We start from the raw sequence: 13,993 nt of genomic DNA, 5'->3' as shown, positions 1-13,993 counted from the left end.
CCCACCCCCCCACCCCCCAATCTAGTTTGGCTTCATCTTAACTAATCACATCTTCAAAGTCCAGATAAGATCACTTTCATAGGACCAGGGGTTAGGACTTGAACACGTCTTTTGGGGGGGAGAGAATTCAACCCTTAATAGTGGTCTACAGATGTTTCAAACACAGTTCTGAAGGAGATGCCTGTCTCTATTATGATACATTTTTCTCTTCCTTTATGCTTTCCTTTTTTTCATTACCTGCGTCCTTCCTTTCAGGCCTCATGTGCTACCATACCCTAAACTTTCCATTTTCCACTCCCTCTCCCTGGTCGCCTTTGTCCCCTAAGAGATAAGTGTCCTGTTTCCTCTCATCTGCCTCATCTCCATCCAAAGATATGATTCCAGGTAGCTTTCTCAGGAATTAAGATGCTGTATGATCTAATTGATTCCTGCCAGTTATAAATAATTGATAGCATATGAACCATTGCAAGTGAATTTTCATTTTAGAAAGGGATGTTTAACCCCCAACAACGTATTAATTGGTAGAGAATCTTGGAGTGAAAAATAAAATGAAGGGTAAATATTCTTATTTTAAGGGGAGAGGAGGAAATGATTTTTACCAAATAGAGGCATAATCTCTCCCTGAATTATGTCCACTCCTTTCAAGTCAATCCCCCTGAGCTAGTACTGCTTTTCATAGATCCTACCCTCCTTCTACATTTTTTATTTTTAAAAAATATATATTTTTAATATGTATTATGTAGTATTATTGCTCTTTTCACTACCAAGCATTCTACATTTAGGGAATTCTCTGTCTTGGGTCTTAATGAGATAAAGAGGAATCCATCCACTACAGAGGCTCAAAACGCCAAATGTTTGCTATTCCCTGGCACAGTTGCTCTTAGGATGCAGGCACACAACTCAGGTACATCAGCTAACTGTGCCTTCGACGCCACCTGGCGGACTAGTAACAACAGGAAGCAGAGGTGATACGGACGTTCTGGTGGCAGGGGCTGTTAGGATTTCTCCAAGACCAAGTTCCTGGTGCAGAGATAAAGGTGGCCCAAAGATTAGTATCCAATACTTGATGGGATACCAGACAGGCTTTGAAAAATGATATGGAAGCTTATTTCTATCTGCTCAGGCCCAAGCCCATTTTTCTGCCTTCTCTATAATTCAGTGAACTATCAAGTTTGTATTATTTTTTTAAATTTTTATTTATTTATTTAAAGATTTATTTTTTATTTATTTCTCTCCCCTGCCCCGCCCCCCAGTTGTCTGCTCTCTCTGTCCATTCGCTGTGTGTTCTGTGTCTGCTTGTATTCTTGTCAGCGGCACCTGGAATCTGTGTCTCTTCTTGCTGTGTCAGCTCTCCCTGTGTGCGGCACCATTCCTGGGCAGGCTGCACTTTTTTCATGCTGGGTGGCTCTCCTTACAGGGTGCACTCCTTGTGCATGGGGCTCACCTACACGGGGGACACCCCTGCATGGCAGGGCACTCCTTGCACGCATCAGCACTGTGCGTGGACCAGCTCACCACATCGGTCAGGAGGCTGTGGGTTTGAAACTTGGACCTCCCATATGGTAGGTGGATGCCCTATCTGTTGGGTCAAATCTGCTTCCCTCGAGTACATTTTTTTTTTTTTGTCTTTATTTTTTTAATGTTACATTAAAAAAATATGAGGTCCCCATATACTCCCCACCTCCCTCACCCTCTCCTCCCCCCATAACAACATCCTCCTCCATCATCATGAGACATTCATTGCACTTGGTGAATACATCTCTGAGTATATTTTAAATAAAACTCCTATTTACTTAAAATATCCACGATTAGTTTCTGTTGCTTGCAATTAAGAACCTGGGCTGATATAAACTTTTATTTTTCTTATTTCAGAAGCAAAAGTATATTCAATTTAGAAAATTTTAGTAAACACAGACTGATAAAAGGGAAAGAGAATTCACCCCGATGAATTCTTGTTAATGCTTTGGATCTATCCTTTGCAATACTAGTTTATGCAAGCATTCCAGGAAGACCAGCCTGGAGGAGAACAATGGGACAAGCTTCTGGGGCCACTTTCTTTTTTGTCCTAGGCTGCCTATTCTTGTTTTAAGAGCCTGAGGGTAAGAGTGCTTAATTCAATTGTTCTTTTAATCTTCAATCATCTTTATTTTCCCACTGATTTATAATGCCACCATGAGCACATATTAAATTCCTGTATATATCTGGAGCTATCTTTTCACATTTCATTCTTTTCTCCACTTCAAAATCTGTATATGCTGTCAACTTTTCAAATCTTTCTGCAGTTGGTAAATAGGCAGGGATTTTTTTGGACATTGTCCGTTGAAGATTGCCATTGTGGGAAAACTGTCCTTTACTGTGGGCAGGGAAGGAGATGTTCTGGTTAAAGCAGAATTCTGACAAGTAAGCAACTGTATTGGATGTAATTTGCTTTGCCTTCAGAATTTACAAGGCCTGTCAAAAATGTATGGTTTCTCAGGACTATCAGCAAGATCATAAACCCTAATTATAATTATGTTGTAGTTCTGCTGGTGTGCTCATTAACAGAGCCTGAGCAGAAACCTGGTTAAAAGAGTTGACTGTACTTTTCTTCAGGGATGCTGGGAGTGAAGTGCCTATGAGAGCCCTTGGAAACAGATTTGCTGTGCGAATTACCACATCCATATCAAGGTGATGAATGTACTTTGTGAGTAGGACTAACACAGAATGGTAACTAGAACAAGGATAAACAGTCGGTCAGTAATTCCCTAGCCATTTCTTGGAGGAGGGAAAGTTTCTCTCTATCCTTCTAGGCTCCAAATAGCTTTCTGGAAAGGGACCCAAGTGGACCACTTGGGATAGAATTTCTATAGCACACCACAGAACACCACTACTTATGCTCAAGTCTTAGAAGAACAGTCTGTAAAAGTTTCCCACATGGATAGGATTTGGTGCATTGGAGGAATGCCAATGAAAACCTAAGCATGGAGTGAGTAATGAGGGAGCCAGCGCATTTGTACTTCAGTCCTTCTCCCACTTTTCCCTGATAAGGACCTTTTCCTGTCCCAACTAGACTGGGCCAATGCCATTGTTCTCCTAGTCTGCAGCTTTTCCAGCCTCCTTACTTTGTCCATCTTTTTCTAACTCCTTGAAATGGCCTCTCACTCCATTCTATCGTAATTCATCTAATTCTTCAAGAAACAAATCTTCCTTCATGACGCCTTCCAGGAATTCCCTTGTGGAAGAGTTTCCTCTTTTACTCTGAATTTGCTGAAATACATAAAACATTCCTTAAGTGACTGCTACGTGTCAGAAGGGCATGTACTAGTTGTTAAGGAGTGTATTAGTTTCTCATGACCGCTGTAACAAATTACCTGAAACTTGGTGGCTTACAACAACAGAAATTTATTCTCTCATAATTCTGGAGACTGGTGTTGCTGGGTTAAAATCAAGGTGTTGGCCAGGCCATCCTCTCTGCAGAAGCACTAGGGGAATATCGGTTCTTGACCTCCTCCAGCTCTGGGGGGCTGCTGACACTCCTTGGTTTGTGGCTACATCACTCCCGTCTTGGCTTTCTCTAGTCATATTCTCAAATTCTCCCTCTAACTCATTCTTCTAAGGACACTTAGGGCCCACCCAGATAATCCAGGATAATCTCCCCACCTCAAGATCCTTGACTTAATTTCACATCTGCTTATGAGGTAGTATTAACAGGCTCTGGGGATTAGGATCTGGATGTATTTTGGGGACCAAAGTTATGCAGCTTACTACAGGGAGCAAAGATGCTGTTATCTGCTTTATCACTTAGCCCATAATGATGTGCTAAGTGATATGATATGTGTATAAAAAACATAATGAAGTACTTAGCACATAATGTTACTATCCTGGGGTTTTTATCTCCTATACCAAATTATAAGCAAGGGGTGGTCTTAGAACAACTTTGAATCTCTCCAGCAGTGGCAGGTCCAGTCCAGAATCTTCTGCCTGTATTAGTGACTTTATGGATGAAAGTAGTGAATGAAAATAATCTAAAGAAAAAGAGATGAGTGAAAAAATAAAGGTACTGCAAAAAAAATATTCACCTTTCACACACTATATGTATCTACTTATAGGACTTTCTCAAAATGACAAAATTATAAAGATGGAAAAGAGATTAGTGCTTGCCAGGGGTTAGGGATGGAGGGGGAAGGGGAGTGGGTGTGACTACGGGGTAGCATTAAGGAAATCTTTGTGATTATGAGATAATTCTGTATCTTGAGGACAGTGGTGGCTAGAAGAATTTGCAAGTGATAAAATAGTATAGGATTATGTATCTACATTATACCAATGTCGGTGTCCTGGTTTTGTGTATTGTACTATGATTTTGTAAGATGTTACCATTGGGAGAAACTGGAAACTGGGTGAGGGAACATGGGACCTCTCTGTATTAACTTTACAACTGCTACTTCCTGTAACTGTACTTACTTCAAAGTAAAGAAGAAAAATAAGCAATGTCTTATGAAAATGTAGAAGACAAGGTAAAAATAGTTAGACTTGGAAATTAGGGGATTAAAATAAAGCTAGAGGTTAAACTCCTCATATCGTGACTAAATTTGGGCTACAAAGTTGACTTTGAGCTTCCTAAAGCGTGAAGAGAAGACTGAGTCTATATTTTCCCCTGGACCACTTCTCTAATCCAGAGGACAGCACTTCTAGAACATGAATGAGGAAAGGAGCCTTTTGTTTTCATTTTACAATGAAAATAGTATCAACCCTTTCTCTTCTATGTTTGGATCTGGGTGTATTCAAGAGCTTGCTCTACCCAATTTATGCCTTGACTATGGTGGTCAGCAGGAAAAGCCAGGGCCCAAGCTGGGAAAACTAGCACAGACTTCCAAAGCTCAAGGCTTGAGGAAATCCTGAAATGACTCAGTGTGGAAGAAGAGATGAATGGATTTGGGGTAACAAAGTGCTGCAGACTTGCTGGCTTGAACAACAGAAATTTATTGCTTTATGGTTCTAGAGGCTGAAGTCCAAAATCAAGGTGTCAGCAGGGCCAATTTCCTCTTAAAGTGGAGAACCCATTCCATTCCTCTTCCCCAGATTCTGGTGGGTGGCTGACAAACCGTGATGTTCCTTGCCTTATGGCATGAGTCAATCTCAGCCTCCTTCACCTGTTCAAATTTCCTCTACTTACAACACCTGTCATAGTAGATTAAGGACCCACTGTAATGCAGTTTGACCTCATTTTAATTAATAACATCTTCAAAGATCCTATTTGCAAATGGCTTCACATTCACAGGAGCAGGGGTTAGGATTTGAACAAGTGTTTTGGGGGGACACAGTTCAATCCATTACAGGGGGAGAAATTAACCCAAATGAAGAGTGTCTTTTAGTGATTAATGGGCTCAGGTGGAAGTTGGAACTTGCCTATCTCCAGAAAGTCACTTATTATCTCTGGACCCTGGGTATGTGCTTGTCTAAAGGATTAGGATTAGGATTAGACAATATCTATGGATTCTCCTAGGACAAACTTGAAAAGAATTAATAAACTTCTGTGAAAAGCATAAATGTAAACAAAATTTGATTCTGGATCCTGGGTATGTCCCTAATTATTGATGTGACCTTGGACAAATTTAATCCCAGAATCTAGACCTGAATGAAGAGAAAGACGCTTTCATCATTACAATTGTACTTCTTAGTGCAAACATTTTATAATATACTCTTCCTGGCATGAGTATTGGTTTGTCTTGGCATTTGGGCCATCGTGTTCTTATTGTTTTCTCTGTATTTTTAATTTTGAAGTTGCCTTTTCTCTGACTCTAGGTTGACTGAGAGGTATGTATGTTTGTCTGCATGTTCATGAGCCCCTCGCCTCTGGTGTTATAAAGACAATTCTTGCTTATGTGTGTTAGCAAAGAGAGGGAAAATTACACGGGAGAAGAGAATCAAAGCAGCTATGGTATAAGAGCGCTTCTCCTGCTTCCACCCAAGTGGCTGGAGGATAAGCCATATGAAAGAAGGAGAGATTAAAGGAAGAGAGTTCAAAGAGCTCACCAAGAAGTAGCAAATTGACACTGGGAAGCAGACTCATTCAAAACAAATTCCATGGAGCTCCAAGCTGAGGTGCTGCGAGCCTGCGGGATACCGCGAGGCGAGCGCAGGAGCCTGGGCTGCCAGCGGGGTGCGAGCTGTCCAAAAATGCACTCAGAGGCCGCCGCTGTCAGAAGTCTTCAGTCTTGCAGTTCTTCGAACTGCTTTAGTAAAGTGACGCCGCCAAGAAAAAAAAGAGGAGACCTGCCTCTGGAGATGAATTATCTGCCAAGAAAAGTAGACATGATAGTATGTATAGAAAATATGATTCAACTAGAATAAAGACTGAAGAAGAAACCTTTTCAAGTAAGCGGTGCTTAGAGTGGTTCTATGAATATGCAGGTACAGATGATGTTGTAAGTCCTGAAGGCATGGAGAAATTTTGTGAAAACATTGGTGTTGAACCAGAAAATGTAGTTATGCTTGTTCTGGCCTGGAAATAACATGGGTTATTTTACTCTACAGGAATGGTTAAAAGGAATGACTTCTCTACAATGTGATACAACAGAAAAACTAAGAAATACTTTGAATTACTTAAGATCATTATCAAATGATTCTACAAACTTTAAACTTATTTACAGATATGCATTTAACTTTGCACGGGAAAAGGACCAGCGCAGCCCAGACATGAACACTGCCAAGTGCATGTTGGGACTATTATTAGGAAAAATCTGGTCCCTTTTTCCAGTTTTTCACCAATTCTTAGAGCAATCAAAATATAAAGTTACCAACAAAGACCAGTGGTGCAATGTGCTACAGTTTAGCAGAACAATTAATCTTGACCTCAGCAACTATGATGAAGATGGAGCATGGCCAGTTTTATTGGACGAGTTTGTGGAGTGGTATAAAGACAAACAGATGTCACAGGACTTTATGCATAGCAGCGAGAGAGTCACTGTTACCACAATTATGTCAACCATTAGCCATAAATTGCTGTTTGTATCAAAGCGCATGCTGCTTTTCCTGCACTGTCTCCATTTTGCAGGGATGTTTTGGTGTTTGCTTGAATGGGCGAGCTCTGCTTGCTGTGTAGCATCGTTCTCTTGGAAGGCTGCTTTGCAGTTTGTATTTACACTATAGATTGGTGAATTTGCCAGCGTCCTCACTGTGATTATGTGTATATTGCTGTTTACATTTTGTATATGTGTATAAAAAGAAAAAGCCTCACCTAGAGATTATTTCTGCAAAAGATGTATTGTAAAAATAATTTTGTGGCATATTTCTAGTCCCTTTTTTCAAATGAACCTATTATACTTTATTTGGTCTCAAATGTAGCATTTTAGAAAACAAGGCAAACAACTGTTAACATGAGCAAATGTTGTCAGAATTAACCTTATTGCTTACGGGGCCAACTTTTGGGAAAAAGTCGGAATCATAATTTTTTAGAAGCATATGTCAAATATTATCTGGTTGACTTAATATTAGCATTTTAAAGTGATGAAGGTTAAACTTATTTTAACATATAGGTATGTACTATACTACAAATCATTTCCACCATGCAAAGTAAAGGGTTTTTTTTGTTTGTTTTAATGTTAAAACAGTAGTAGTTTGGGTATAGGTACAAAGGAACAAATTAAAATTGCACCTTTTAAAAAATGGGATTTAAGTTCTTTTGAAGTTTATTTAGCAGTTTATTTTTATTATTTTTTTACTTTTGCATTCTTTTAGCCTCTCTTTGGTCTATTAATGCTTTCCATGCCATCCTAAGTAAAATCTGTTTTGCCTCCTCCATGAAAACCTAATAGTTTGCTGTCAATTCATAACTGCAGAACACTTTTAATTGTGGCTTGAAGTTTTAGTTAAGCCTTCATGATGTCTAATTTTCTAGCTTTTTTTGGGGAATGGGGGTGGGGGAACAAATGATACCTAAAAAGGTTTTGTTTTGTTTTGTTTTTTTGTTTCTTTCATGCTAGGCTTTTCCTGGCAGAATGTCCATTGCAGGGAGTGGGCACAAAACCACCAGCATTGGTTAATTCTATTAAATGATAGGCCCTTTCCTGGAGGGGCCACTTGTCATTACCTGAATAATTTGTATAGAAAGGTTATAGCCATTATTTATGTGGATGAGGAAACAAGAGTCAGCAGGAAAGTATTTTTAGGTATGTATTTTATGTCTGGTTTTGTTTGCCTTTCTCTTCTTTGAGAGCTATATAGTTAATGTGTTTTTCCCCCAACTATCTGGTGCTATTGAATGACTACTTCGGTCCCTAAGGTTTTGTGAAAACACAAAAATCTAATGATTTAATCAAGTAAAAAGCTAATGGTGCATTTGGACAAGTGACTGCTATGTGAGCAAGATTCATGATTGAACATGTAATGATTGAAAGAGGTTTGGATTATTTCTAAATCTGGCCAAAAGTCCTTCGGATTAAATGTGAACCCTTTAAATAACATTGAATAAGTAAAGCACACCGACAATGCTCTTGACCGCTATTTCATTTGCAGTGTTCAGATTTTCAGATTATTTTTTTCCTAACTGAACCACCAAAGACAGAAATTTTGTATGTATATATAGTGTGTGTGCTATACAGAATCATGGTATTGTAGAATGCAGTTACTTCTCCTTTCTTTACCAAATAGGAAAGTTTGGTTTGCTGTGAAATAAAGCGGAAGTTTGAAAAAAACAAAAAACAAATTCCATGGTTGCTCAGTGACTCATCAGTTCCCTTCAACAGCCTTTACTAAGTTCCCTCTGGGTGACCAGCACTCTGTTAGTGGGTAGCCCTACTTTGTGGTTCACTAAGCCAAAAGTTGGAACGAGAGTCTCCTACTTCCTTTTTGAAAGTATTTATATAGTATCAACTAGGGTTTTTAGTTGCAAGAACAGTGCTTTGATTTAAGAAGAAATGTAGTTTACCGAAAATGTGTTATGTAGCTCATGGCATCACTGGAAAGATGAAAAAGACTAGGTTTGAAGAATATGCCACCAAACCATGTCACAGAACTGGTTCAGTGGAGATGCTATGCTCTCATCCCTGATCTAGGGCAGGTTTTCCTGCTCCTAAACCATGTTGCATATCCCCGTAACTGCAAGGGGGGGTATATAAAAGTGAGTATTGGGCTTTCCAGCACAGCCTCATCCTAAGACTCATAAGGTGAGAATTTCCCAAGTATAAAAATGGGGTCAAGGACTGGGAAGCCAAAAATCAAACTAACAAAATACAAATATCCACTAAAATCATTCCCTTTGGTGTCCACTGCCATAAATCCTGCCATAATATCATAAGTAAGTTCCAAAAAAATGATGTCTTATAAAATGTATGGTTGTGAAACAAGTAAATACCCAGATGAGACTGTAGAGCTAGCTGGCTGGGAGTTCTGAGTTCCACTGCATGATTCATTTGCCTCCAGGTCCTGGCTGCCATATGGCACCATTTGAGGCAGTTAGCCCTGGCTTAAATATCATGAGAAAGATTTTGGATTCTGCAGTGGGCAGGGATTCCAGAAGAGTTGCAGTGATTCTAAATTCTCCCACTCAGTTGCTTCTCATTTCATTGGCCTGATTTGGAGAGAATACCAGGGATTACCAGGGGCATATCCACCATCTTTCTACTTTCCTATATGGCATTGCCTGCTGTTCCCATGCTTGGCTTCATTCTGTCTCATATTCCTTAATCCTGTTACAGATGCAGCATATACAAAATTAAATCTGACCCATTTGAGAGCAGGGGTTGGGCAGAGGACAGAAAGCAATTACTAATTAATTGAGGCATTATGAGGTAGTATGTTACTACAGGAATTTACTCTATCAACAATCTTCCTTATTTCCACATTTATGCTTCAAAAACAAAATAAAACAGTTGAATTTCAAATAAGGGTACCAAGTCCAATGGGAAAATTCTGGGACAACTGGAAATCAACATGCAAAAGAATGATTGTGGATCCCTACCTCTCACCATATGAAAAAATTAATTCAAATGGGTGAAAGACCTAAATATAAGAGCTAATACTGTAAAACTCTTTCAAGAAAACATAGGAAAATATCTTCAGAACCTTGTAGTAGATAACAGATTTTTAGATTTTACTCCAAAAGTATGAGAAACAAAAGAAAAAAAGAGATAAATGGGACTTCATCAAAATTAAAATCTTTTTGCACAAAGACATTAGCAAGAAAATGAAAAGACAGCCTATGTAATGGGAGAAAATATTTGGAAGCCATATACTGATAAGGGTTTAATATCCAGAATATATAATGAGCTCCTACAACTCAACAACAAAACACAAACAACCTGATTAAAACCTGGGCCAAGGATTTGAATAGACATTTCTTCAAAGATGATATTCAAGTAGCCAATAAGTATATGGAAAGAAATTAAAATTAAAACTACAATGAGATACTACTTCACACCCACTAGAATGGCTATATTTTAAAAACTGAAAATAGTAAGCGTTGGTGCAGATATGGAAAAATAAGAATACTTATTAATTGCTGGTGGGAATATAAAATGGTACAGCCACTATGGAAAACAGTTTGATGATTCCTCAGAAAATTAAATATAGAATTACCATATGACCTGGCAATTACACTACTAGGTATATATCCAAAAGAATTGAAAGCAGAGACTTGGACAGATATTTGTGCATCAATGTTCATCAAAGCATTATTCACAAGAGCCAAAAGGTGAAGCAACCCAAGTGTCTATCCAACAGATGAATGGATAAACAAATTGTGGTATATCCATACAATGGAATATTATTCAGCCATAAAAAGAAGTGAGGTGCTGGTACATGCTGCAACGGGGATGAAACTTAAAGACACCATATTGACTGAAATAAGCCAGACACAAAAGAGCAAATTTTGTATTATTTATCTTATATTAAATTCTTAGAATAAGCAAATTCGCAGAGACAGAAAGCAGAATAGTGGTTACCAGGGGTGGGGAACAATGGGGAGGTATTGCTAAATGAGTATGAGTTTTGGTTTGAGGTGACAAAAGTACTCTGGAAATAGATAGTGATGAAAGTTACACAGTACTGTCAATGAGCCTACTGTCAAAGAATTGTCTACGTAAGTGGTTGAAATGATTTTGACATTATACATGTTTTCTATATATTAGTACATATATACAATTAAAAATAAAATTTGAAAAGGTATAACAAAACAAAAACCCTCCCTTCTAACTCTTATTTCATTTAAAAAATGCATCCATCAGTTTCTAAAAGGGAGACAACCCAACATCTTGTAAGAATTGTAGCCAGTTCCTAGCCCAGGTCTAGGGTCTCTGGTGATGCACAGCCTTCCTCTAATTCTGTCATATTTTTCCTTCAAGTATCTGTGATCTAGAGACTAAATTTTAAAGTCAACTACCCAAAAATAGGAAATAATGACAAGAAGGACAGAAAAATTAGTTAAAACTAATATATTCACAGATAGAAGAAAATATGGGTAGTTGCTCCAGTTTTTGCAACTGGACCCAAAACCAGAATTGGTATTTGTTACTTTCATCCTCCACAGTATGTAAACTCCCTTTGCCTTCAGTGAGAAACTTGACTGGATAATTTTTTAAAAAGATTTATTTATTTATTTACCCCACCTCCACCCCCTTGTTGTTTGTGCTCGCTGTCTGCTCTGTGTGCCCATTTGCTGTGCACTCTTCTGTGTCTCCTTGTCTTCTCTTTAGGTGGCACCAGGAACCAATCCTAGGACCTTCCAGAGTGGGAGAGAGGCACTCAGTCTCTTGCACAACCTCAGCTTCCTGGTCTGCTTTGTCTCTTATTTTTGTTGCGTCATCTTGCTGCGCCAGCTCTCTGCATGGGCCAGCACTCCATGTGAGCCAGCACTTTTGCATGGGTCAGCATTCCTGCACAGGCCAGCACTCCTGAATGGGCCCGCTCACTGCATGTGCCAGCTTGCCTTCACCAGGAGTCCCCAGGAATTGAACCCTGGACCTCCTATATAGTAAACAGGAGACCAATTGCTTGAGCCACATCTGCTTCCCTTGACTGGATAATTTAACCATGGAGAAAACCCAAATCTTCATTTTGGAGGGATCTGGTCCCACATAATCCATTTTCTATGAAATTGCTCTCTCAGTGTTATGCTGGAGCTATCTTGTCCTGGCTTGTTGAGAGATTAGTAAGTTTTTAGTAATATTGTAGCCTATTTCTTAGAACAGCCATTATTAAAAATTAAATGATATAAACTTACAATTAAATAAGTTATATAAAAAATAAAGGTAATACTCAAAACTCATCACTTCCTTAGTGTTTTACTACCTTTTGAGATTATTTACAGCTTTTGTACATGTATGGTGGGAGTACCATATGCTGGCCTGCTATTGGGCATCTTATCCCACCTCCATGTTCAGTATGTCATGTTGGTAGCTTGAAATCAGCCATGGTAGAAGTTATTACATCAAGGAAATCAGCAAACACTACAAGGAAATCAGCAAACACTGCAATTCCTTGTTTTCAGGGAAAAAGCAAACACTGGCCTTAGTGTCCATAATTTTTACCACTGAACATTGAAGTACCATGAAGAATCCCAGGGGATTCCCTAGGTTCCGTTTTTACTCCTTTCTGTCCGCATTATATAGATGCCCTGTTAAAACACCACAGCTGGTGTGGAGTTAAAATGGTCAAGTAGCATTTGAAACATTGTCACATGTCCTGATGGAAGCAGACTAAAACCTTTAAACCTAAAGAGTCTGGAATTGTAGGGATGGGAAGCAAACGCTCTGTGAATGGGTCATTAGGTATAGTAGTAATAAGAAACACTTCCACTTCCACGCCTCGGTTTCTGACTCCATGTACTGGTTGATGGTTCAGGGCATATGCTACATCATGGAGATCAGGAGCCTAATCTTAAAAGGTATAGTCTCTCCATTGGTGCTTTAACTTGGATCTTCAATAAGTGATTTCACCTTTCTACAAGGCCAGCTGCATCTGGATGATTATACCAATGAATGAGGACCATTGACCCATTTGTTTATTTTGCAGAAAAGTGATTCTTTAGAACAAGTTGTCTTTGATACCATTTCTATGTAGAAGGTGAGTCCACAAATGGTTGTGCTGGTAGAAGCATGATGGACGTGGAAACCAAACCCAAATGTGTTTCAGTGAGAGCAAAGCACTACCCTCTCTAGATGGTGCTGATAAAAAGGCTTAGTTTGATCACTGCTACTGGCAAGTTGAGCCCATTAGACGAAGAATTTAGAGATCAGAGCTTCTCTTTCTTCTTTGAGCTGGGTCATTGCCCTTAGAAGGAACCACCCACCCCATAGTCCCTGAATTCTGTAGTCTTGTCATACTCTTCTCTGACAAAGGCCCCTCAGTACTGTATTAATTTTCTATTGCTACATGACACATTATCACAAACTCAGCATCTTAAGACAATATCCATGTATTAGCTCAGAGTTCTGTAGATCAGAAGTATGGTATGACATGACCGGATTCACTGTTTAGGGGCTCACAAAGTTGAAACCAAGGTGCTGGGAGGGGTATATGCCTTTTTTGGAGGTTCTGGGGAAACTCATGCCCAAGCTCGTTCAGGTTGTTGACAGAATGCAGTTCCTTGCAGTTGTGGAACTGTTGAGGTCCCGTTTCCTTGACACACATCCCCCTCCCTCTTCAGGCCAGCATGAGCATGCTGAAACTTTTTCATGCTTCAGATCTCTCTGACTTCCCCTGCTTCATCTCTCTGCCTGCCTTTGCTGTCTCTGTTTTTAAGGACTCATGTGATTATCCCACACAGTTAATTTAAAATAATCTCTCTAAAGGTTGACTGGTTAGTAACCTCAATTACATCTACAAAGTTTCCTTTTGCTAGGTAAGGTAACACTTTTAAGGGTGCGTCATATTCACAATCCCAGGAATTAAGACATGAGATCTTCTGGAGACCACAATCCTGCCTTCTACACACCCTAAAGCCTTTTCTTCAATGAGCTCTTCATTCAAATGCAGATAGGTGATCATTTCATCTGCTTTTTCTCCCTTGCATGCCATG

At 39.3% G+C, this 13,993-nt stretch overlaps 1 pseudogene; it reads left to right on the top strand.

Moving 5' to 3' along the window:
* The first annotated feature begins 5,801 nt into the window (after positions 1-5,801).
* LOC131276096 (DCN1-like protein 4 pseudogene) lies at positions 5,802-8,702 on the top strand (annotated as a pseudogene).
* The last annotated feature ends 5,291 nt before the right edge of the window (positions 8,703-13,993 follow it).

This window comes from Dasypus novemcinctus, chromosome 3, assembly GCF_030445035.2.
Source record: "Dasypus novemcinctus isolate mDasNov1 chromosome 3, mDasNov1.1.hap2, whole genome shotgun sequence".
NCBI classification, from domain to species: domain Eukaryota; kingdom Metazoa; phylum Chordata; class Mammalia; order Cingulata; family Dasypodidae; genus Dasypus; species Dasypus novemcinctus.
The sequence above is the reverse complement of the archived record's forward strand: the minus strand, read 5'-3'. Positions and strand labels throughout refer to the sequence as shown.